Below are 22,758 nucleotides of genomic sequence, written 5' to 3'. Positions count from 1 at the left end.
GACTGGCACCCTTTAATCACAAAACTTTTTTCTTGATACTTTCCTCTTCTTTTAGCTGTTATATTCAAGAAATGACTCAAAAATAAGTTTAAATTAAATTTTAGTTATGCAAAGCACACTTACAAAATGCAGTTGGCTTCCCCCTTACCAGCACATATAATGTGAAATGTATCCCAAAACAAAGTAGAAATGCCTTTTGGATTATATTATGATTTCAAGCATATGCACTTCATAGTCCACTTCATTCCAAGAGTCTTGAGAAACAAAAATGAATAAATTGTAGCCTTCTCCTCTAGGAGCTTACAAGACTTTTGAAAATATGATAAAATGATACCAAAGGCTATCGGTCTTCACCAAAAAAAAAAAAAAAAAAAAAAAAAAACACAAAAAAACAACAACAACAAAAAAAAAACATGTTTTTGTGAGTTTGGAGCAGAGTAAGAACATCTCAAAGTGAGGGAATGATTGGAAGCCACTGGAAGAGGGGTCAAGGAGGGTTCTGTATATTATGAGAAAGGTTCCCTGCTGAGGTTGCTCAAGTGCCCATCCTGATGGGGAAAACAGCATTTAAATAGCACACTTGAGCCCAGGCCAAGGGGGAAGAATAGAGACACAGAGGTTTGTGCTAAATTCAGGATCTTGGGGCTTGAAAAGTCCAGAAGTGGCTGTGATGAATTTTTTTTACAGAGTAGATTTAGAATCAAAGGGAGCCCCTTGCATGGTGAGAAAGATGAAGAGATTCCAGCAGATGCCATCACTGTGACTCTAGAATTAGATCCTTCCCTGAAAGTGACTCATATTAGAGATACAGATGGCAGAAGAGAATGAGGTCAAAGATAACATTATCATCTGTAGTTCCCTTGAAATGATAAAAGTGAAAACATATTGAATCCATAGCTATATAGTACCTGTCATAATGATTTGATATAATTGCATAATCCAATAATATTGTATACGAGCCTGAGAGTAAGCTCTCATAAGATTTGTGTTGAGAGCTAGAGCACAGCTTAGCAACAGAGTGCTTATTTAGCACTAGTAAGACCTTGATTTCAATCCCTAGCACTGCAAAAACTAAATATACAAAAGTAATTCTTGTTGAAATAAAGAGCAAAATATCAATATAAAATGGATGAAAACTGCCTCCATTCTACAATGAATATAGCATAGTCATAGTTTTTATGTAAATTCCTCTTTTCCTCACAACATTTGAGTCCCCAAATATATACAAAATGCCATCTCTCCTCTATTTTTTATTCTCAGTTCCATTCTTTTCCCAGTGCAGGAGCTTCCCACCTACCCCGCCTTTTTTTTTTTTCAGTATCTAAGTCTTTATTAATGTGAGTTTTTAAAAACAAATATCCATACCAGTGTGAGAGGTGAGCGTGGGACAAGAGGCTAAGTCAGGGGGGGAAGGAATTCTGCTCTATTGGTAATAAAGCTCCAGGTTCATCCCATCATGGATTTCATAGTCCTCCAGAGACGCGTGGTCCTTAAAAATCGTGTACCACTTCTTAAGAACAATCTTGTTCCAACGGGTGCCAGTTTGAGCCGCGATCAGTTTCTTAAGGTCCCCGATGGTGTCATCGGTGTTGCACTTTACGCGGACTTTCTTCCCCAGACGGTCGTTGCAAACAACCTCGATCATCCTGACCGGAGCTCGAGTCGCCTCGAACCTGAAGACGCCACAACCTCTCCGCGCTGAAGCCCAGCCCTATAAATCTTTCCATCCATTGAAACTACATGATAGAAATGGAGTGGCAAGGACCCAGATCCTGAACTAGCCAAATCTGCAATCCAGCATCATAATGTGGTTGACTGGTGAGCGTGCAGCAGGTTTCCTTTTGCCTAGGCAATAGGAAGGACAGACTTTTGCTACCCCTTGGTCCTTTTTTTCCTAGATTCTACCACCCCAATGGTAAATTGGGAACTCAAAAGTGCCCAAGGGGAAACCACACACCTAGAGTTTCCTGTGGCAGGTTATTTCCTAATGGTGGTAGTCCCCAGTACACCCTGTCTTACCTCAAAAGCTAGCATGAGGACAAAAAGTTGCTCAATAATTCTAATGTTTATAATAATTAAAATGTTACCTGTCATTGGATGTTGGTCTTTTTTAAAAAATATACTTATTTAAGAGTTAAGACTTGAGAAAAATACAGGTTTTGGGATTAGATCTAGGCTCAGATCCCTATCTCAGGTTGCTCTGTTCACATGACCTAGGGTAAATGAAGCTGTTTCCTTGTTAATATATGTGTACAGTACTCTTATAAGGAGTAGAAATAACACAAGAAAAAGTGCCTGGCTCCATAAAGGTACACAAAAAAAATTGGTCATTACTTAATGTAATAGTGTAATGAGCACAAAATTTGGCATTAAAATCCTTGGTTAAAACTCTGGTCTTTGTTTCCATCCATGACTCTTTTTTAAATTTTTTTTGTAGTTGTAGATGGACAGAATGCCTTTATTTTATTTCTTTATTTGTATGTGATCCTAAGGATCAAACCCAGTGCCTCACACAAGCTAGGCAAGGGCTCTACCACTGAGCTACAGCCCCAGCCCCCAACCATGACTCTTAACATTCACACACAAACTGATTACTCCCACTTTAGGTGTTTATTAGTTTAAGTCTTTTCCTCCTAGAAAGTCCTTCTCTCTCATTTGGTCCTATAAATTCAGTGTTGCCATGTTAATCATTATTTCCTTTAAATTGACCTTTTCTTTTAGATAATAACCACCACATTTTGCATTTTGGCCATATGTATTTGAGCACAGCCAACTTAGAACTTATAGTAGGCTGTCTTAGTTTTCTCCTGAATTGATTTATTCACAAGACTTGTCTTCCAAACAGAACTGGAAACTACCAGAATGTAAGTATATGATCTTAATTCTTTGGTATAAAGGTTCAGTAGACAGTTTTTCCTACTTAAGAGCAACTTGAGAGTAAGACTTTTCTAATTAAAAAAATATATAAGTTCATTAATAATGAAAGTTCCATAACTTCTCCATCTTCTAATCCCACATGTCCTTAATTCTATCCAAATTAAGAATATCATGTATATCTTTGAGATTTTTCTCAAATGAAGCATACCTCTCTAAGTAAATACAAAAAAAAATATGTGCATTTAAAATTCTTTATAGGCATTTTCAAATTGCCCCTTGAGAAGTTGGTAGGAGTTAAGAATTTGAATTTTCAAAGGCTGTGTTTGGTGGCAGGGAAGAGGCATTTACCAGTGAGAAGAATTAGTGCAGCTTTCATATCTCGGTACAACTTATGATTCTCCACACTTTTCCAATTACACAGCATATAATGTTCATTTGTTTACCTCAATGAGTCAATTTCTGAGGAAGTAAGTCAACTGCTGGCCTTGCTTTTCCTAGAGATAGGCATTGCTCACGGTTTGTAGATATTGCTTTAGAACTCATACAGAATGTGCATACACGGAGATGTAATGTAAATGGAATCATGCTGTATCCTGATCTCTAACTTTTTTCACTCAACAATATTTTCCTCTTTCAGAATGTCACAGATTTAATAGAAAAAAGGACTAGAAGAATGTACTATCATAATTTTTAAAAACCTTGACTAATATATATAAATTTATAGCTTTCAAATAAAATTAATTATGATTTAATTTTAAAAATTATGATTGAATAAAAAAAAAACCTGGGTAGTCTCACTTTTGCTGATAACTTCTATCAAGAACCCCTCTGAAGTTATCACCAAAAGTGAAACTACCCAGGTTTTTTAATTAAATCATAAATTTTGATTAAATCATAATTATTTTTTGTGTTAAATGGGCATAATAGCTATATTATCAAGCTCAAAATATTAGAGCACCTAATGGGGTACAGTATATTAAGTTCACTGAATTATAAAATGTTTTATAATTTAAATACTAATGTATTTTACTGATATTTTCATGGACAGCTTTAAAAGAATTACCTTCTTTCTTGCCTTATTGTATATAACCTTATCTTGAGTGTTCTAGATCATTTTTGTCTGTGATTACCTTTTTCGTTTTTAGTTACCTAGTCAGACTGCTTTTTCTAAAATAGCTTTTAAATTGTTTATCGTAGTAAGATATACATAAAATTAAGCATTTTGACTAACTTAAGTGTCCTATTTGGTGGCATTAGTACATCTGCACTGTTATGTAACCGTCACCACCCATCTCTTAAAATTTTTAAATTATCCCTGAAAATCTGTACCCCTTAAACATTCCCTATTATCTGATAATGGCTACTTTTCCCGCCCCCCCCTTCTTCTCTGTTTTGTTGCTTCACTTAGCAAAAAAGCTCATTTCTTCTCTTTCCACTACATTAAAAAAATACATTTCTAAAATAAATCATTCTAATTTGGTCTCAATTTGTAAGTTTAATTTACATTTAAGTTACATTAACTATATGAATTTACAATTAAACCTCAATGTTCTTTTTAGGAGGCGGAGCGGGAACCCTGATTCTAAAAAAGGCTGCAATGGTCCAGGCAGTCATCATTATTCACATTCGCACTTAAGGGCAAGAATCTGCAAAATTATCTTTTCCTTAGGTCCCTGTATTCTTACTGGATTCTTACTCCCTGTATTCTTACTAGCTCCCTGTATTCTTAGTGTAGGGAACAAGGTATAGTGTGCGCCTAGCTTTCTTTTTAGGGACATGTATGGGAGTAAGAGCAAAAATTCCTTTTCGTTTGGGTCAGTCCTTTTTCCACAGTATAATTCCAACTGAGGATTACTGCTGCTCGGCTTCTCATTGGCCAAGCCTCTCCCGGGGAAAACTGCAAGGGAGGAAATTGCAAAGGGACACGATTTTGCAAAGGATTCTTCTACCCAGGATGCGGTACAGCACAGCCGACTTCATAATCAGCGACGGGGACTGTATTCTTTTGTAACAGAGAACTTAATGCAAATTTAATTGATTCCAGGTTTTTTAAAAATATTAATAAATACTGCTTATATTGCTCTACAGTCCACGCTCCCGGCTGCTATTTCATTCTCTTCAACCGCCCCCCTGAAAACAGTGTTTTTATTTCAGAAAAGAGGAAGGAATGCTGACGAACTACAGGACCCCCTGAGTCCCAGGACTTGATTCACAAATTCGCAGCGTTGTCATCACGCCGAACTTCAAGCTTCGGGGAAGACAGCGGCCCGGCAGTCCACGGCCACAACTCCCTAGCCTGGAGTCCCCCAGATAACCCACCAGCCTGGGATTCCCAGGAAGCGGTCCCTCCCTGTGCGGCCATCTGAGCCGCAGTCAGCCTCCCCTCACCGGCCCTCCCCAAACCAGGAAAACCACAAGGATCTGGTGTGTGTCCGGATTTACAGAGCGAGGCTACTCAAGTCCCCTCAGCCTATGGGCTACCCAAGAACTCGGACTACGCACTGTGTGGCTGAGTCTGTAGATTCCTACGCCCACTCGGACTACGGTGGTCTCAAAGCGCACAGCGGCTGGCTGGCGGGAACCTCTGCTCAAAGGCCACTCTAGCCAGGCTGGGAGCCGGCAATCTCGTTGCTCCCGGCTTGACGTCATTATCCGGCGCCGCCATTCTTCAGTTTCCCCGATGCGCGGATGCGGTATTCCGCGAGCTGGCGGCGGGAGGGTGCGGTCCTCACCCGACGCTATTCTTTTCCTGAAATTTCTTTAATTTAACTTGGGGTAAGGCGAGATAGTGGGGTGCAAGCCGCGGCGTCCACTCCCGGCTCCGCCGGCTCCTGGGAGGTAGGAAAAGGCGCACTACCTTCCCCTTCCGTGGGTCCTCTGCTGTCCGCCTCGGCTCATTCGTCGGTGAGTCCGTGGACCCAGTTTTCTGAGCCTTAACGCCGGGCTCGGGGAGCTCAGTGCCTGCGGTTAAGTCCAGTTTCTCTCTTCGTTTAACCTGGCAGGTGTCTCCAGAAAGGGAGCTGCTGAAGTGGGAGGGCGGGACTGGTTTATTCCCAGTGACAGGGTTCCTGCTCCGCCTCCTAAATGGCCAGGTGTTGGAGCAGCTTGTTCACTGCCCTTTGACCCTGAGTATCTCACCCTAAGAGATAGAAAAGGAGCTCCTAAGTGGGAAAAGGCAAACATATCACCTTTGGGAAAGGTTGCCAGTTGCTCTTTTATTCTTGCTCGGTGAGAAAAGGTAGTTTGAGCATTTCGGAAACATTTTGGAGCACTTTCACGTTACTTCATTTAGCTGTTAGAATAACACTAAAATGGACTGTTTTACATAGAAGCAGGAGTAAATACAAATGTGTCTAAGTCCTTAACCACCCTACTGCAGTGACTCCGGAGAGTAAAACTCACAGGTGCCCCTCGTTCTGTAAAACTCAGGATCTTTCTGTAGTCGTTGGCTGAAAACACAGTACCATCATCAGCTTGTCATAGTGTACCATTGCTTTAAGAGTACAATATTTGAAATGCTGCCAGCATGCTGTAGTATTAGAGTCACAACTGTCAAGATTTTTCTTTTATGATTTGTTAAGTGAGGGTTCTGGTCCTACAGGTCTCAGAAAGTATAGTTAGTTATAAATGCCCACATGGGGCCTCTAAGGATGACCCAGTTGAGTACAGGTGAGGTCCTGGTGCAGAGCATTTGTCTAGAAGACATTCCCTTTCCGGCTTCAGTTCACATACAGCAATTTCATATATGTTCCTGTCCCCCCTAGAAAGAGGAAAGAGATCTTGATTTCTTTGATTAAATCTTCTCATTTTATTTGTTGGAAGTTAATCAATTTTTGATACTGTGTTGGCCAAATAGGTATTCAGTCACCAGTTTGTGATTCTAATTCTATTTTAAAATAAGCAGAACCAAGACATATAAAAGACCACATTTTAAAAGTCTCTTTTTACCTATGTTTCTAGCCATAGGTGAGTCTTAAACCAGGAGAAAGTGGTAGGCCCTTTCCTCATCCACATTTGCTCCTTACCACACACTTGCTAGTGCTCTAATGTCTTCAGGTAGCTCAACTGGCCTGCAACCTACTTTGTGAATAGGTGGTTCCTACTTGGAAACACAAGGATATTTAAGCTCTGGTTATCTTGTGGGTGATGTGGCCAGGTGGTCGTGAATGATTATACTTCCCATTTACCATCAGAACTCAGTCTTGCATTCTGCACTTCAAATTTCTGTTGATTCCTGAATCTTTGTCTGGTTCAAGCTGGAATCCTTTGGACTCTTGAGCCTCAGATAGTCCTATTAGGTTAATTTCTTTAACCCTGTTCCTTGAATCATCCTTATAGTCTTTGAAAACAACCCTCTAAAGAGGAAAGAGTATGGGCCACCCCTCATGGTGCTGGTTCCTGTGGATGGTTCCAGGAGGGAAGCCAACCATCTAGGCTTTCCTTCTTTGGGATTATTCAGAGACCTGAGTGCCTAGGGCCACCTGCTGCCTCAACCCATGTGAGAAGGCAGGAAACCTGGGACTCATGCAAGGGCAGGGCATTTGCTAACACCTGAGTATGAATTTCTTCATATTATCTTTTTTGATGCCTTAGAGAATTAGTAAGATTTATCAATCTGCTATCATCTGAGACTAAGGCAATAGTCTGTTTCCCTATGCAGTCACCTCTCCATTTCCACAGGTTCCAGATCTATGAATTCAACCATCTGAAGACCAAAAACATTAGGAAAAAGATTGCATCTGTCCTAAATATATACAGGTTTTGTTTTTTTTTTTTTTGGTCAGTATTTCCTAAACAAACTAGTAACAACTAGTCACATAACCTTTGCAATGTATTAGGTATTCTAAGTCATCTGATAATTTAAAATATATGGGAAGATGTATATTATATACAAGTACTATGCAATTTTACATAAAAGACTTGAACATCCACAGAGACCCCTGGAACCAACCCCCACTAATACCAAGGGATAACAGCCTAACCCCATCTTTATGACCTGTCTTTGAAGAAGATAATTTAAACAGTTTCCAGGGCTGTGAAATTTCTTGAGTTGTCCAGTGTCTGTCCAGTTCACAGCCTTGTGACCCTACTTGGTTCTTTGTTGCTTTTGGCTGAAGTAAACCAGTGTCCATCACCACCGTACATCTAACACAAATAGGACCATAGCCCTGCCACCCTCTCTCAGAGAGTTGCAGCACTTTCCAGTCTGCCTGTGTGCTGCCACAGCCCACTCCTGAGCCCAGGTCAACGCGTGCCTGCTTGGAGCCTGAGGTGAACAGGCTTAGCTTTAGGATGTCCTAATTGCTTTCAGGTGCTTAGACTTTAGTGACATTATTTATGTGAATTTCCAAACAACTCTGTCCCACAACTTTTCCATAAAACTCAAAATTGTTATTTTTTTTCTAACGGAAACTTCAGGGTACAAGCCTGATTCTGTAAAGATTAAGTCAAGTTTGTTGATAACCCCTCAAGGAAGGACACTCACCAGGCCTGAACTTGCCAGTGGTAAGGCTCAGGTTCTGTCATCCTGTAATTAGTATGAAATGTCCTCTGCCCTCCACAGCCATGGTGCCATACCCTCAAGGAAATTCTGCCAAATACAGACAATATTTTACCAAAGGAATGCAAGATAAATAAACAGTACATATCCTGTGCACATTTTTATTTTATAGTTGACAGTTGATGTAAAGAACAGTAGCAGCATCCAAATTTAAGTGAAGTTAAACATATCTAAGTAAGAGTATAATATATTATGTGGAGGAAGACACTCTTGGAAGTCTGGTTGATTAATGAGCACCATTAACAAGTTCACAGTTTCAAAGGTCAAAGTTATAGATCTGATTATGTGCAGTGCAATACACTTCATTGATTTTTAGGTCCTTTTCCTCACGCAAGACTGATTTTTTAAATGCCATATGTTCTATGATTTATAAAACTTTAAATTCTCCAAAATGTCTTTAATTATCATTGCATTTGTTTTGGCATTTTTTAGCTTAATTGAGGTCGCTCAGCAATCATTTCTCTTTCAAATGTAATACCGCTAATTTTAGGAATAATAAGTGAAGGACTTAAAACAATGTAACTGGAGCTCTGAACAAATAACAAATCAAGTTAAAGTAAACGAATTAGCCCTAAAGAAAGATCCATAAATTAAGAGAGAAACTAAGCAGAATATAGAAAAACAAATTAAATTAGATTTTTTTATTCTAAAATGTTTTCTATTATGACTTGAGGATTCTACTGGATGAGGATGTTAGCCAAGAAATCACTTACTTAGTTAATTTTGTGAATTGGCAAACATAGTCTGTTGAACTTATTTCTCTGGCTTCATGAAATCTCCTTTCCCATTTTTAGGTGTGCACATGATGAAAATGATACTACATTAGGGCTTCCCAATGTAGCCCTACTGTTTTTAATTACAAAAATGTCTTTCTAGGTATACGTCCAAAAGAACTGAAAACAGGGCCTTAATGAGCTGTTTGTACACCCGTGTTCATAACTGCATTATCTCAGCAGCCAAAAGATGAAGTGACCCATGGGACCTTTGACAGATGAATGTATAAACAAAATATGGTATGCACCCAACAGGATAGCTTCCAACCTTAAAAGGAAGGATATTCTGACACTTAAGAACATTATGATAAGTGAAGTAAACCAGTCACAAAAGGTTAAGTTCCATGTGATTCCACTTATAAAAGGCACCTGGACTGTTCAGATTCATAGACAGAAAGTAGAAATGTGTTTGCCAGGCTTGGGCTGGAGGAAATGAAGAGTTAGTGTTTAATGGGTACAGAATTAGAATGAGTGCAGTTAAGAATGATGAAAATTTCTGGAGGTACAGGTGGTAACAGTTCTATAATTACTTGAATATACTGAAGTTTTAACTTAAAATGGTTGAAATAGTAAATTTTACATTGTGTGTGTGTGTGTGTGTGTTTGTGCGCGCACGCACACGTGCACATGGATTTTTTTTTTTTTTTTTTTGGTACCAGGGATTGATCCTAGGGGAGCTTAATCAGTGAGCCACATCCCCAGCCCTTTCTGAAATTTTGAGACAGGATCTCACTAAGTTGCTTAGGGCCTCACTAAATTGCTGACACTGTTGTTTTTTTTTAAAGAGAGAGAGAATTTTTTTTAATATTTATTTTTTAGTTTTTCGGCAGACAACATCTTTGTTTGTATGTGGTGCTGAGGATCAAACCCTGGCCGCAGGCATGCCAGGCAAGCGCGCTACCGCTTGAGCCACATCCCCAGCCCGCTGACACTGTTTTTGAACTTGTAATCTTCCTGCCTCAGCCTCCTGAGCAACTGGAATTATAGGCATACACCAAAGTCCTCAGCACTACATTTATCTTATCACACACACAAAAAAATGTTTAAGTATTTGTGGGCAGAAGATACCTGGACAGTTTTTGAACTCTTGGCACTACCCTGTCTGTTTTAATCAGTAGTAGGCCTCAGAGCACTGAACTACTCCATGATCACTGATCACAGGGCTTGTCGTCAAGTATTTTCTCACTAGACTGATAGGCCTGGCATGGCTAGGAGAGCTATGTTGTTCAGCTGACAGCAAGAGAATATTTATGCCTGAGGTCATGGGAATGCACAAAGCTACATTTGAGTCGTGCCACCTGGAATCTTCTAGCACTGGTTCTGACAGTGGTGACAGTGGAAAAAAACAGTGGTGACAGTGAAAAAACAAAACTGTCTTGGAAAAATGCCTTCTGCATTGTTACCATCATACCCCCCGGAGCTAGGCAGGATGGCCATTGACCTGGAACCAGCCAGAATGTGTGCTCAGCTCATGATGATGATGCTCTGATTATGTGATCTCAAGTGAATAAAACAGTATGTTCTGTTGCATTGTTTTTCAGCCTCAGAGAGTGAAATATTGATAGTGTTAGGCTGATGGCTTCCACAGCTGTCAATTTTTTGTCTTCTTTACTAGTAAAGTGAAAATGGCACAGATCATCCACAAACAGAATATGAATGTGTCCAGCATTCGAAAGGCTCCCACAATGCTTCAAGTCAAATCCCCAGAGCTCCTCACATGCAGGCTCCAGCATTGTGCAGTTTCAGTTTTATGGGTTTGATTAAAAGAAAGAAAATAAATTTAGTATATGCTGCCTAAAACTTAGGGCTGCTGTACCTCTCAGTTGAATGAAAACACTTGTTATGGATTTCAAATTATTCTCAGTTGCCCTGTTTCTGGTCTCCTTTGTCTGCAGAGTAAACTTGATGACTCTTAGGTGACTAGAAACTCTGAGGACAGGACCTATGGCTTAATCATCTTTGTCTCTTCCATTCCTAACCCAGACTAGGCACTTGATAATATCGTATTAAAGAGTGAACCAGCAGGTGCTCATGTTCTGCCCATTGAGAGGTCCCTCACCCCAGTTCCACAAAGAGATTTGACTGACTCTGACTTATTTGCTTCATCTAATTACTGAGGCAAGTAATAAGACCTATTGGGGGGGGGGGTGCCTGGGGACTGACCCCAGGGCCTTGCACATGCTGTGTATGTTAGGCCAGCACTCTAACACTGAGTTTATCCTTAGCCAACAATTCCAATTCTTGCTTCCCTTCTCTACTTCATGAAATCTCCTTTCTCTGGATTTCAGTCTTCTGTGAAGACAAAGCCCTGTGATAAGATTTCTTCTGCCTCTCCTATTGTGGGACACTGATTGTATGTATTATGTATGACACCAGAAGAAATCTTTTTACAGAGCCCGTCCCTTTTTCTAACAAGTTTATTAACCAGATGATCACCAAAAGAATTAAAGCAAGATTTACCTTGGATAATCTTAGTTACTAATAACACATCTCTGAATGAACATGAATAGACTCTTAAAAATAGTCTTGTCATTTGTATTACTTATTATTTGATGATGACAGTGGCAGCAACTAATATGTATTAAGTGTTAACTAACTGCCTCATTCTGGGCAGAACTGTTAAATTCTTTAATGAGTATTTTCCAACTCAGACCTTGTAACAACTGTGACATATGTCCAGTTAGTCTGTTTTTACTCCAAGGAAACCAAGAAAAAAAAGGAAATAGTTTAAAGTCACTTGGTCAGAACCAAGAATTAAATCTGGGCTCCCCAGAGCTGCCATTCTGAGCCATTATGGTCCTTTAGTTTAAATGCAATAGCCATAGAAAAAGGTATATGCAATATCTGACTAGTAAACTGGAAAGAAACCACCAGAAAAGCCCATAACCTGCACTGTGACCAGTATCCCATACTTCTTACCTCAAACGTTTAGAGAAAGAATGAAATTCTTACAAATCATTTTGTAAGCCCCGACAATAAGTCTGTTTTCCTAATATTTAGGACTAGTTCTCAAAAAGAAATTAACTCAGGAATTCAAATTTTTTTTCTGTTAAGAAAGAGATTTTTAGAGAGCTACCTCCTCTTCTTTGTAAATAGCTAATCCAACTTTAAATATTTTTAGCATTATCCTGTTTGTTTAGCTTAAGATTTTTAAAAGTTGACTTTTTATACTAGTTTTATTTGTTTATTTTATTTTTTTATGTGGTGCTGAGGATCAAACCCAGTGCCTTACATGCACTAGGCAAACACTCTACCACGGAGCCACAACCCCAGCCCCTGGTTGTATTTCTTTAAAAAGCATTCTTGTTTCTGTCAGTCCTGACCAGTACCCTTTAAAGAGCACTGAGCAGTGGGTCACATGCCAGAAGCAATGAGAAAGACATGGCATGGTTCTTTGCTTTATGTACTTTATTTTTGCACATAAAGCAAAACTTGGAGGTATGAATTTTGGTGTATTCATGTCCATGAGAAAATTCTCTGTGGTGTCCCCTGGATTAGCTTTTAACTATGTGAAAATGAAAGTTGTCAGTTTTCTCAAAGTACTTTTGGATAGAAGTGGCAACCTTTCATTCAATAACAACAGTTGAAAGCCTTGCTTATATAACAGCATCTGGTCCTGGGCCAATCCTTTGAAGCTCATCATAGAAAAAAAAAAAAAAAAAAAAGGTTGAGGGGCTGGGGTTGTGGCTCAGAGGGAGAGCACTGGCCTAGCATGCGTGAGCCGCTGGGTCCGATCCTCAGCACCACATAAAAATGGAATAAAGTTGTTATGTCCACCTACAACTAAAAAAATAATGTTTTTTAAAAAGGAAACAAAAAGGGTTGAAAACCAAGCAAAGGAGATAGCTCAAGTTCCCAGTGAAAATCCGATGACTACTCTGTACATTTTCATTTTTGCTCATTTTATAGGACAGTAGTTAACTGCAAGAGAATACTGGTGGAAGAAGAATGTTAAGATGTTTCTGAAAGAAATAATATTAAGTTTATCCCAGTTTGGGAGAAGCGGCCTCAGGCTGTGTCCAGGGACCTGGAATTTACTGCAGCAGGGCCTGTAAGTCAGTCCTTTGGCAAGTCCCCGGATGGTCATGATCCATCAGTTCAAAGACCACTTGAAGTTCCTTAGCACTGCTAATTTGTGATTCAGTCATCACCAACTCTGATCTTTACAACAAATGAATAAGTTAGATAAACTAATGCTTGAATTCCTGTTCAATTGTTTGATTTGTTCACTTCTATGGCATGCACTCCAGCCTTTCAGATGGGTAGCCTTAAATTAATAAAACTTATTTTTTCTTATGTCGTATTGCACATGATGGCTACAAATATAGTTTGAAATATATAAATTGTATTCTCCACAGCATCTGATCTGGCCTTCAACTACTCCCCTTATGGTAATAAGGACTTAATATGTCTTCTATATCATGCAAATCATTTCATCGCCTGTTTTAAAGACCCAACCAACACAATTCTAGAGGAGGAAGAGTTTATTTGAGGGCTCCATTCCTTAGGCCTTGAGGTGAGGCTGAACATGATGGTTGGAGAGGGGGGCAGAGGGAAGCAGCTCACATCAAGGTGATCGGGAAGCAAATAGAGACACCACTCTCCAGAGACAAATGTATACACCAAAGCCACACCCTAATTCCCTCCTCCTCCAGCCACAACCTACCACTTCAGTTAACCACTCAGGTAGTCCCTACCGGGATTAAATCACCAATTGGGTTAAGATTCCTAACCCAATGATTTCTCCTCTGAACCTTCTTGCATTGTCTCACACGTGTGCTTTCAGGGGACACCTCACATCCAAACCATAACATTACCTTAAATGAAAATCATGAATTTATAAACAGAGGATTGATCAATGTATTTTCAAATACTTACCTCCTTGTCACTAAGATTTATATGATGAATGAAATATGACAAGTGCTACAAATTAATCTGGCTTTTCCTGTGTTACAGTTCAGTTTTGACCTATTTGCCCTATAGACTAAGGCACTCCCTGTGGTCTTACTACTATTCATAGCCCATTAGTAATTATGTCTCCAATGCACTAGGAAATTTAGCTTTGTGCAGAGCCATTCCAAGACCTGGCAGTGTGTTCCTCATAGTGTTCTGGGACTCTCTGCTTTACAATCACCTGGGGTGCTTACAGTAGTGACTGTTTCTTGGTCATACCTCCAGGCACAGTGGATCAGAATGTGGGGCAGAGATAATTGACACAAGTTCTCTGTGTGATTGTGGTCCTTACAGATATTTAAGAACCACTATCCAGAGGGTTGGGCCAGCCACAGACATTCCCATGTATCCTAGCTGTGAGGAATCTTCTGAACCATAGAATGTTGGCTTCAACACAAGAACAAAAATATTTGCACTTCATCTCGGGAGAACACATCTAAATCAGAAGAAAGATTTCAAGGAAACCTAATTCTGTAGTGCTGATTTATTTCCATTAGTGCTCTGGAACCGTCCCATAGCAAACACCTTTTGGTGTAGTCTTAAATGAATGGTAGATGAATTAACTAATCCAGCTGTTATTAATTTTGCAAATCTGTGATGATGCATAAAGCCAAGCTTGGCATGCATATGTGTGCACTTATTTATGTATACACACACACACACACACACACATACACACATCCTTTTTCTTCATTTGTGATATATTTACGTTTTTCTCCTTTTTAATAAAGGACTTTGTTTAGGTCAGAGATTAGGAATGGTAGAGAGAAAAATTTATTCATTCAATGAATATTTGAGATAATTCTTCAAGGCACTAAGCTCCTGTTCTATAGGAACAATAAATATCAGACTGAATCTCAAAAGTATTGTAATGTAGCAGGACACAGCATGTCCACAAAGATGACTTGAGGGTGAAGATGATAAAGCACTGTACGATGTATAGGTAAATCTGTCAACTCAGAAAACTTGCTTTTAGCTGGAAAAATCAGGAAAACTGCAAGGAGGAAGTGGCAGATGTGCTGAAATTCTCAGCTATGAAAAATGCAAAATAGATAATGATATGTGCTGTTCAAGTAAATATAATTATTAATAGTTAATATTTTCATAATATTTCATTACACTTGAGATAAACAGAGCCCCCAGCTTTGTTCATTTCCTATTAGTACCTATGCTGAGTGGTGTGAACAGGCCAGGTCAGAAAAGTACTGTTTTCAAACAAAGGATATTAGTCCACTTATAAATCAAATAAAAGGATGTATGGTTTTGGAAGTAAACCTAAGACCAAAGCAAAGACAGATGGATTTGAGATTTTACAGCATTACAGGGTAGAACTCTCACCATTTTCTTTATTTCCTGTGTGACAGTGGACAAAGCAGATAATCATTATGACATAGTATCTATCAGTAATGGATGGGTAACCCCTTGCAGGAGGGTGATGAGATTAAATAGCATAAACACAGACACCTGGCCCAGGGCAGAGTCCACATGCTGGCTTTGTTTTTGCCCCTCCTGTGCACAACATTAAGTGCTTCATACTGAAATCAACTTGCTCTGTCTCTAATGACCTCAGCCACTAATAGAAATCCCCTACCACTAGGGCCTTTCAGAAGGTCTAAAGTGCTATAGGACAGTTTGTCAAATAATTGCTCAAGATGCCAAATCAAGGAAAGAGGGGTGACAGATGTGTCTTTTACTCAAGCACCTTCTCTCCTGTTAGCTCTGGTGAGAGAACCCAATGGTTTCTTACCATTTTTTTTTTGCACACTATATAATCACCTAAGGGAAGTTTGCAAATGTGTCCCTCCTTGTTCATATCCAGCTTATACCAATATCTAGTAATGAAATTGCTTTCTGTGTCTCTGATGTGCGCCCAGACGCCTTCTGGTGCTAGGACAGGATGGCGGGAAAAGAAAGGTAGGTCCAGGCCTTGCAGGTCTTCTGCTGTCCCACTTACATAGAGAGGTGACAACCTGCTCAATTCCCCATCTGGAAGCTCCCTGAAGGCCTTCTGCATCCTCTGCTAACTGCTGGGTTTCTTCAGGACCAAGTGACCATGTGCTAGACCTCAGGGACAGAAGGTATCTTTGCCAAGAACAATCCAGCAAATGCACATTGAACATTGCTACTTATGTTACCACAGCACTGTACTAAGTGTGTTCAAGAAAATTCTGCTTTCCACCAGTGAAAGCAGAGTGCTTCCTGAGTGCCCCTAAATTACTGTCACCCTTGAGATCTTGAATTAAGCGCTTTTCAATTGAATCAGGCTATAAGGAACCATGGTTTCTTGACTGTTAATGGGACAAACCAAATCATTTTGAAAAGTGCAGTGAGAAATATTTACTTGGGGATTTATAGAAAAAAAATTGTTCCATGATTTAAAATACAGCTTATTTCTCCATTTGAACAATGTTGTCCAGAACAGCCATGTAAAAAAATACCCATTTGCAGATTTACTTTTCTTTAGTGTTGGCGCCCTATTAACATATTGAAGTCACTTAGTACTAAATCAAGAACCTATTTTTAGAAAATAGCATGGAATCAGAATAGGGGCTGTTATTTCTATCAATAGTGCCATATGTGGGCCTTGGTGAGTCTTTCCCACCAATCCACAGTTCCCCAACACCATGGAATTTAACCACCTTTGTTGTAGCTAAAGTGCCATCTTGTGGTTCTGGACAGTATTAGTTACCAGAAATTGAAGTGTTGTGAGCCTTTCTCAGAATATCAACATTCAAAATCTTTGTGGTAATCAGTGAAATCCCTGCATTCACAGGGCATGGTATAAGTGTTTTTAGAACCCTTCTGCATAGGTAGGAGTGAAAAATACACAAATAACATGTAAAGAGGAGGTTAGGCTTAAGAACTGATGAGAACTTTGGGAAATCTCTGTGGCTTAAGGAAGAACCTGTTCAATCTTTCCCTGGTCCTACACAACCAATTAAATGGGTAGGTCAGGATAAAGAGCCATGTAACCTTTTCTATGTGACAACAGTAGCAGTAAATATAAGTTCTTTCAGAATTGTCAGTGACACTTAAGGCCTGAAGCTTGGCTACCTGTGGGAAAAGAAATTTCAGTTTTTTATTTAGGGGATTTAAGAATCTATTCTTGAGTTTGGGGTGCAGCTCAGTTGTAGAACATTTACTGATATGCAGTCACTTTCATCTTCAGCACTGCAAAAAACAAAACACCTATTCTTTGTTTTCTGAAAGTTCATGCTCATGTGCCTTCCCAGAGCGCTTTTTTCACACATTTGATTCAATAGTGAATGAGCCCTTCCAAATTGGAAACTCCTTTCAGTCCCAATAAATCTTAAATTGTCTGATCATTTTTCCCCTACATTTTCTCTATTCTAAATTTCTGAAATGCCTATCATTTACTTGTTGGACCCTCTGGAATGATCATTGAATTTTCTTACTCTTTCTCCTACATCTTTTGTCATTCTTCTACATTCTGGGATATCATCACGCTATTATCTGACTCTTCCATTTCACCTTTTATTTTGTGTCTCAATTTTAATATCTCCTGGTGAAGGAAAAATATACAGTGTTCTTGTCTCGTGAATCACTGAAGATCTGATTAAAAAAAAACTTGTATTCTGTTTCCTGTCTCCTCTGAGTCAAAGTTTATTTGTCTGGTTTCTGTCTTGCAAGTTAAGGCAGATTTCTTCAAGTGTCTAGTTGTCTTGGCTACCTTTGTTAAGGGTAAGTCACTCACAGAATTCTTCAGAAGCTGTGTGTGTGCAAGTGTGAGTCATGTACTGGGCAGTGGGCTTCACTTTGTTGTGAGTTAGGCTGGCCACTTCTCTTCTTTAGCAGACTGACTTATGGACCTCCCAGCAGTGCAGGTGAAGAGTGCTAGCCTTTGAAAGTAGTGGGCCAGGGGCCAGTTCAATTAGGTCCACTTTGGAAGTGGTCACTGCCCAAAGCAGCTGGCCATCTCTTACTTTCTTACCTGCCTTCCCCTGGTTTGCTGGTTAAAAACCATAGTTAAAAAGTGCTGGGTTCAATCCCTGGCACCAAAACAAAGCAAAACTTGTAAACAGAGTCAAAAGGCAACACAAAGAACAGGAAAGATATTTGCAAATCACATATGTGATCAAGGGATTATATCCAGAAAATATATAGAACTCTTAAACCTCAACAACAGAAAACCAAATAATTCAATTTAAAAATGGGTTTCCAGGGTGGAGTCTTGCTTTGTGGTGTCTTGCAGTCAGCAAGTTGATATCTTGGCAGGTCACACCCATCTCAGGTGCTCCGTGGGATCTCTGGCAGAGCTTGAGGGGGAGGTTCACCTGCACCCATGATTAATCGCCACAGGAGATTCCCAACACCAGACTTATCCCCTTATTAGGCCACTATGTGCAACAGTCCACACAGCCCACAGCGACTCATGACATGCTATCATACAAAATGTCTCATCATGATTTATCATAGATGTTATCCTATTGGAACAAAAGCTCCTGTATAATAACCACATTATGTCAGTCACTATTCCTTAAGTCATAAAGTAATATAAAACTGCTTGCCACAATTCCAATAGTTTGCCTCACTGATTCCTTCCCTGGAAAAAGAAGTGACAGGGAAATAGGTAAGCTAAGTGGAGAAGGCAGCAACGTAGAGATGTGAGCCGTGGCCACTCAATGGACCCTGCAGAAGGGGCCTGGCAAGGGCTGTGGCAGGTGGCATGTAGGCCTTGCTTGCTTCCAAGTCCTGAGCCTGGCTGGGATCCTTTTTTTTTCATTTCATTTCAAGGGACTTGACTTTACTAGATCATATATTATCAGTATAAATAAAAGCTTTATAGACTCACATTCATCCCTACCTTAAATAAGGCAGTGATTGGTCAATCACAAAATCTGGACTTGGTTTCCAAGTATTTTACTGCTAAGTACAGCCTTTTAATGCAAGTTACACAATGAGTTTCTAGAGCTCTCACACTGTGGGGCATGTGCTTGCTACTGCACCCAAACAAGTTTATTGCCTTCAGCTCAAGACACTGGATGAATGTATAGAAATCCAACAGCATATCTTTATCCCAGTTTAGTGTAGACTTCTTAGGCCTTTGCCTTTTCCAGCTTTGAAATGTGAGCCATAGATTTTGGACCCAGAACATTGCCTGCCCAGTGGTGATGGATCTCATCATATCTGTCATTGTAGTTGGTTCCGATAACTTCCACTAACTTAGTCAGAGCTCTTTTATCTTTGACTTAACCTATGTGAAGGCAACAGTGTGCATGTCTTCCTGTGCACCCAATGTCCCAGCCTGGCCTTCCCCTTGATGAAGCAATAAGAAACTCCCATCTTGTGACAGGGTAGGCAGGAAGACAACCAGCACATGATCTGTGTCATGTGCAAATGACCACGAGCTGAGCCTTCTTGTTCTCCACTAAGGTGGTGACAGTATTGACCCCTGCTTGAAGGACCCAGTGGTCTCTATATGGGGACATCCCCTTTACCAGCAGCCTTCTCAGCCCTGGCCAACAGCCTGTGCTTCTTATGCTTCATCTCTGGACTGTATATGGGCAAGCTTAAGCAGCTGGTGGCTGTTTGGCAGTCCAAAGCCTGGGTGAACTGGTTAATCGCAAGAGGCATTTTTAGCCACTTTTAGAGAATATCCCTTCACTGCTGCAGCCGGATGTAGCAGGGCCATTTTACAAAATGGGTAAGGACCCTTTTGGGCTGGATGTCCTATCCATTGCCCAAGTTCTTCAGCCTCTTCTGAAACAGTGGGTTCACCACTTTCTTGGCTTCCTGCTTGTTGACCACGACAGGGTACAGGGCCACCTTCCTCCCCTTGGCTTTCTTTCCTTTCAGCATCTTGGACAGCTAGAGGAGAGAGCAATTGTTTTATTATTTACTTCACAAAAAGGCCCTTTCCACCTCCCACCATGGGCCATCTGGTCAGAGGTGGTGATTTTCTCTGGTGCAGACAAAGTCCCAAAGAGGCTACAGCCACGGCGTGAGAAGTGAAGATAACTTACTGGCAGGAGGCACCAGTGTAGCCCAGGTAAAGACCTTTATGTTATCAACATTTGAAATTGCCACTAAAAATCAAACAGAAATCGTTTCCTGAGGCTTTGCACTATTAGTGTCCTTGGGAGCCAGAGCTGGAGGATTATGTGGGAAGTGACACCCTGATACAAGGAAGGCTTCTGTTAGGCTTTAGATGTGAGGTGTCCCCCAAACACACATGTCATGCAATGCAGGAATGTTCAGAGGGGAAATGATTAGATTAGGAGAGGTGTAACCTCACCCGGGGAATAATCCTTTTGATAGATCAATAATTTGGAAGGATTACTATACTGGGTGATAACTGTAGGTAGGTAGGGTGTGGTGGAGGAATTAGGTCACGGGCGGGGGATGTATTTAGAGCTTATATTTTGTGCACTCTCTGCTTCCTGGCTGCCATGAGCTAAGGCACTTTTCTCTGCTACACCCTTCTACCATACTATGCCCTTCACCTTGGACCTAGAGCAATGGAATCAGCAGACCAGGGACTGAAATCATAAGCCAAAGTAAACTTTGGCTCCTCTAAGGTGTTATCAGGAATTTTGGTCACCATGATGAAAAGCTAATGAACACATTTCCCCACCATTTACATGAGTTCTCCACCTGGAATGGGATGTAGGAGGAGCCCACAATACCTGAACCACCTTCTCCCATGACTGTGTACTTCATGCTCACTTATAAGATGATGCTGAAGGGAAGGAAATGCCACCTCAAAACCTCCTCTCTGACTCTGTCCTCCATAAAACTGCTTCTCATCTCTGATGAGCTCTCTACTACAGATAGTGCCTGAATAGAAATAACTCATCTTCCCTGTTTACTTAGGGATCTAAGATTTCAACCTCCACTACTTATAATTAGCTGATCATTTTATGTGATGCCAAAGAACACGTAAAGGGGATGGACCCTATGTAATAGTGGATTCTCTCCCATGCAGTGAGGGAATATTCATTTACAGATGAAACCAAAACAAACACCAAGTGACCAGCATGACTCTGAGCAATTAATGCAAAGAAACCCCCATGGGTTATGCTTGCCAGCACAATCAAAGCACACCTGAAAGAAAAATGTTAAATTTAGTCATTAGTTCATTTATATTAGTCAGGTGTGCCACCCAGTAGGCTACAACATACAACTAGCTCGAATGCTGTGTAACCTTCACAATGTAAACTTCAGTTATTAGAAAATATCTCACCTTGATTTTTTTTATTGGCACATTATGTTATATATAATGGTGGAGCATGTTGTTACCTCTGTGTATGAGCACACAATATAACAACATAATTTGGTCAGTTTTATGCCCAATACCTCCTCTTGCCCTCCCCACCCTCCCCCGCTGCCCTTTCTCTTCTCCAGTGGTCTCCCCCCTATTCTCCTGAGATTTCAGCTCCCTTCCTCTCCCCACGTTTTTCCTCTCTAGCTTCCACATATGAGAGAAAACATATGACCCTTCATTTTCTGAGTCTGGCTTATTTCATTGAACATAATGATCTCAAATTCCATTCATTTTCCTGCAAATGCCATAATTTCATTCTTTATGGCTGAATAAAACTCCATCATGTATATACAACATATTTTTTGTATTCATTCATGTATTGATGGACACCTAGGCTGGTTGCATAACTTGGCTAGTGTGAAGTTTTGTGCTATAAATGTGTACTGCTATAGTAATTTTAATATTCTTGGATAAATAATAAGTGGCTGGGGCACACTGGTTTTTAAAGTTCTCAAATTTTAGTTTATTACTACAATAAGCATAAGTTAGATGTAACTGTATCAATTATCTTAATATTAGATTTATGTATTGAGTTAACTAGGTATTATATTATTTTGTAGGTATTGTTACACTATGAATCTCATGTTGTGAATTTAGGTTTGTAAACCATCTCAGTCATTAGTTACCCAGGAAGATTTGGCAAGGATCTTGCAGTTCTGTAAATGAGCATTGCCCAGGGATGTGGCCAGCTCTTACCATGTGGCTGTAGCCCATATGGTGGGCCCTTCTGCATTTTCTTCTCTCCTCAGTTAAAGGAGGGTGAGCTAGCCAGATGGTCTCAATGATTCAGTGATTCCCATCTCCTGGAATATCTGTCTCACCTTTGTATAATCTCCACCCACACCATACCAAGGTGGTCAGTGTGACCAATACAATAGAGCATATGGTAGAAATGACTCTGTCACTGTGGCCCCCCTCCCCTTGCCCTGCAATAGAGTCATTCACCCTGGGTAGAACCAGTTACAGTGTCTTGAGGACTCTCAGACAACCCTGCAGAGAGGCTAGTGGGCAGTGGAGGCCCACCCACACCACTCATGGGAGGGCTCAGATGACTGCAGCACCATATGAGACCCTGGGGCAGAATCAGCCTGCTGTGCCACGCGATTCCTGACCCTCAGCCTCAGGACCCGTGTGAGAAAACATGTTTGTTGCTTGTTATGGTTTGGATCTGGAACGTCCCAAAGTCTCTTGTGTTGAAGGCTTGTCCCCAGTGCAGAAATGTTCAGAGGTGGGGCTTTTGGAAAGTGACTGAATCATGAGGGCTCTGATCTCCTCAATGGTTTAAGCCATGGACAGCCAGAATAACTATT

The 22,758-nt window shown here is 40.4% G+C and overlaps 2 pseudogenes; both read right to left on the bottom strand.

The window, feature by feature from the left end:
- Positions 1-1,296: 1,296 nt before the first annotated feature.
- LOC143382839 (ubiquitin-like protein 5 pseudogene) lies at positions 1,297-1,691 on the bottom strand (annotated as a pseudogene).
- A 17,505-nt stretch (positions 1,692-19,196) lies between these two features.
- On the bottom strand, positions 19,197-19,983 carry LOC143382741 (large ribosomal subunit protein eL8 pseudogene; annotated as a pseudogene).
- Positions 19,984-22,758: the final 2,775 nt, after the last annotated feature.

Source organism: Callospermophilus lateralis, chromosome 17, assembly GCF_048772815.1.
Source record: "Callospermophilus lateralis isolate mCalLat2 chromosome 17, mCalLat2.hap1, whole genome shotgun sequence".
Taxonomy (NCBI): Eukaryota; Metazoa; Chordata; class Mammalia; order Rodentia; family Sciuridae; genus Callospermophilus; species Callospermophilus lateralis.
This window is presented reverse-complemented; position numbering and strand designations above follow the sequence as displayed.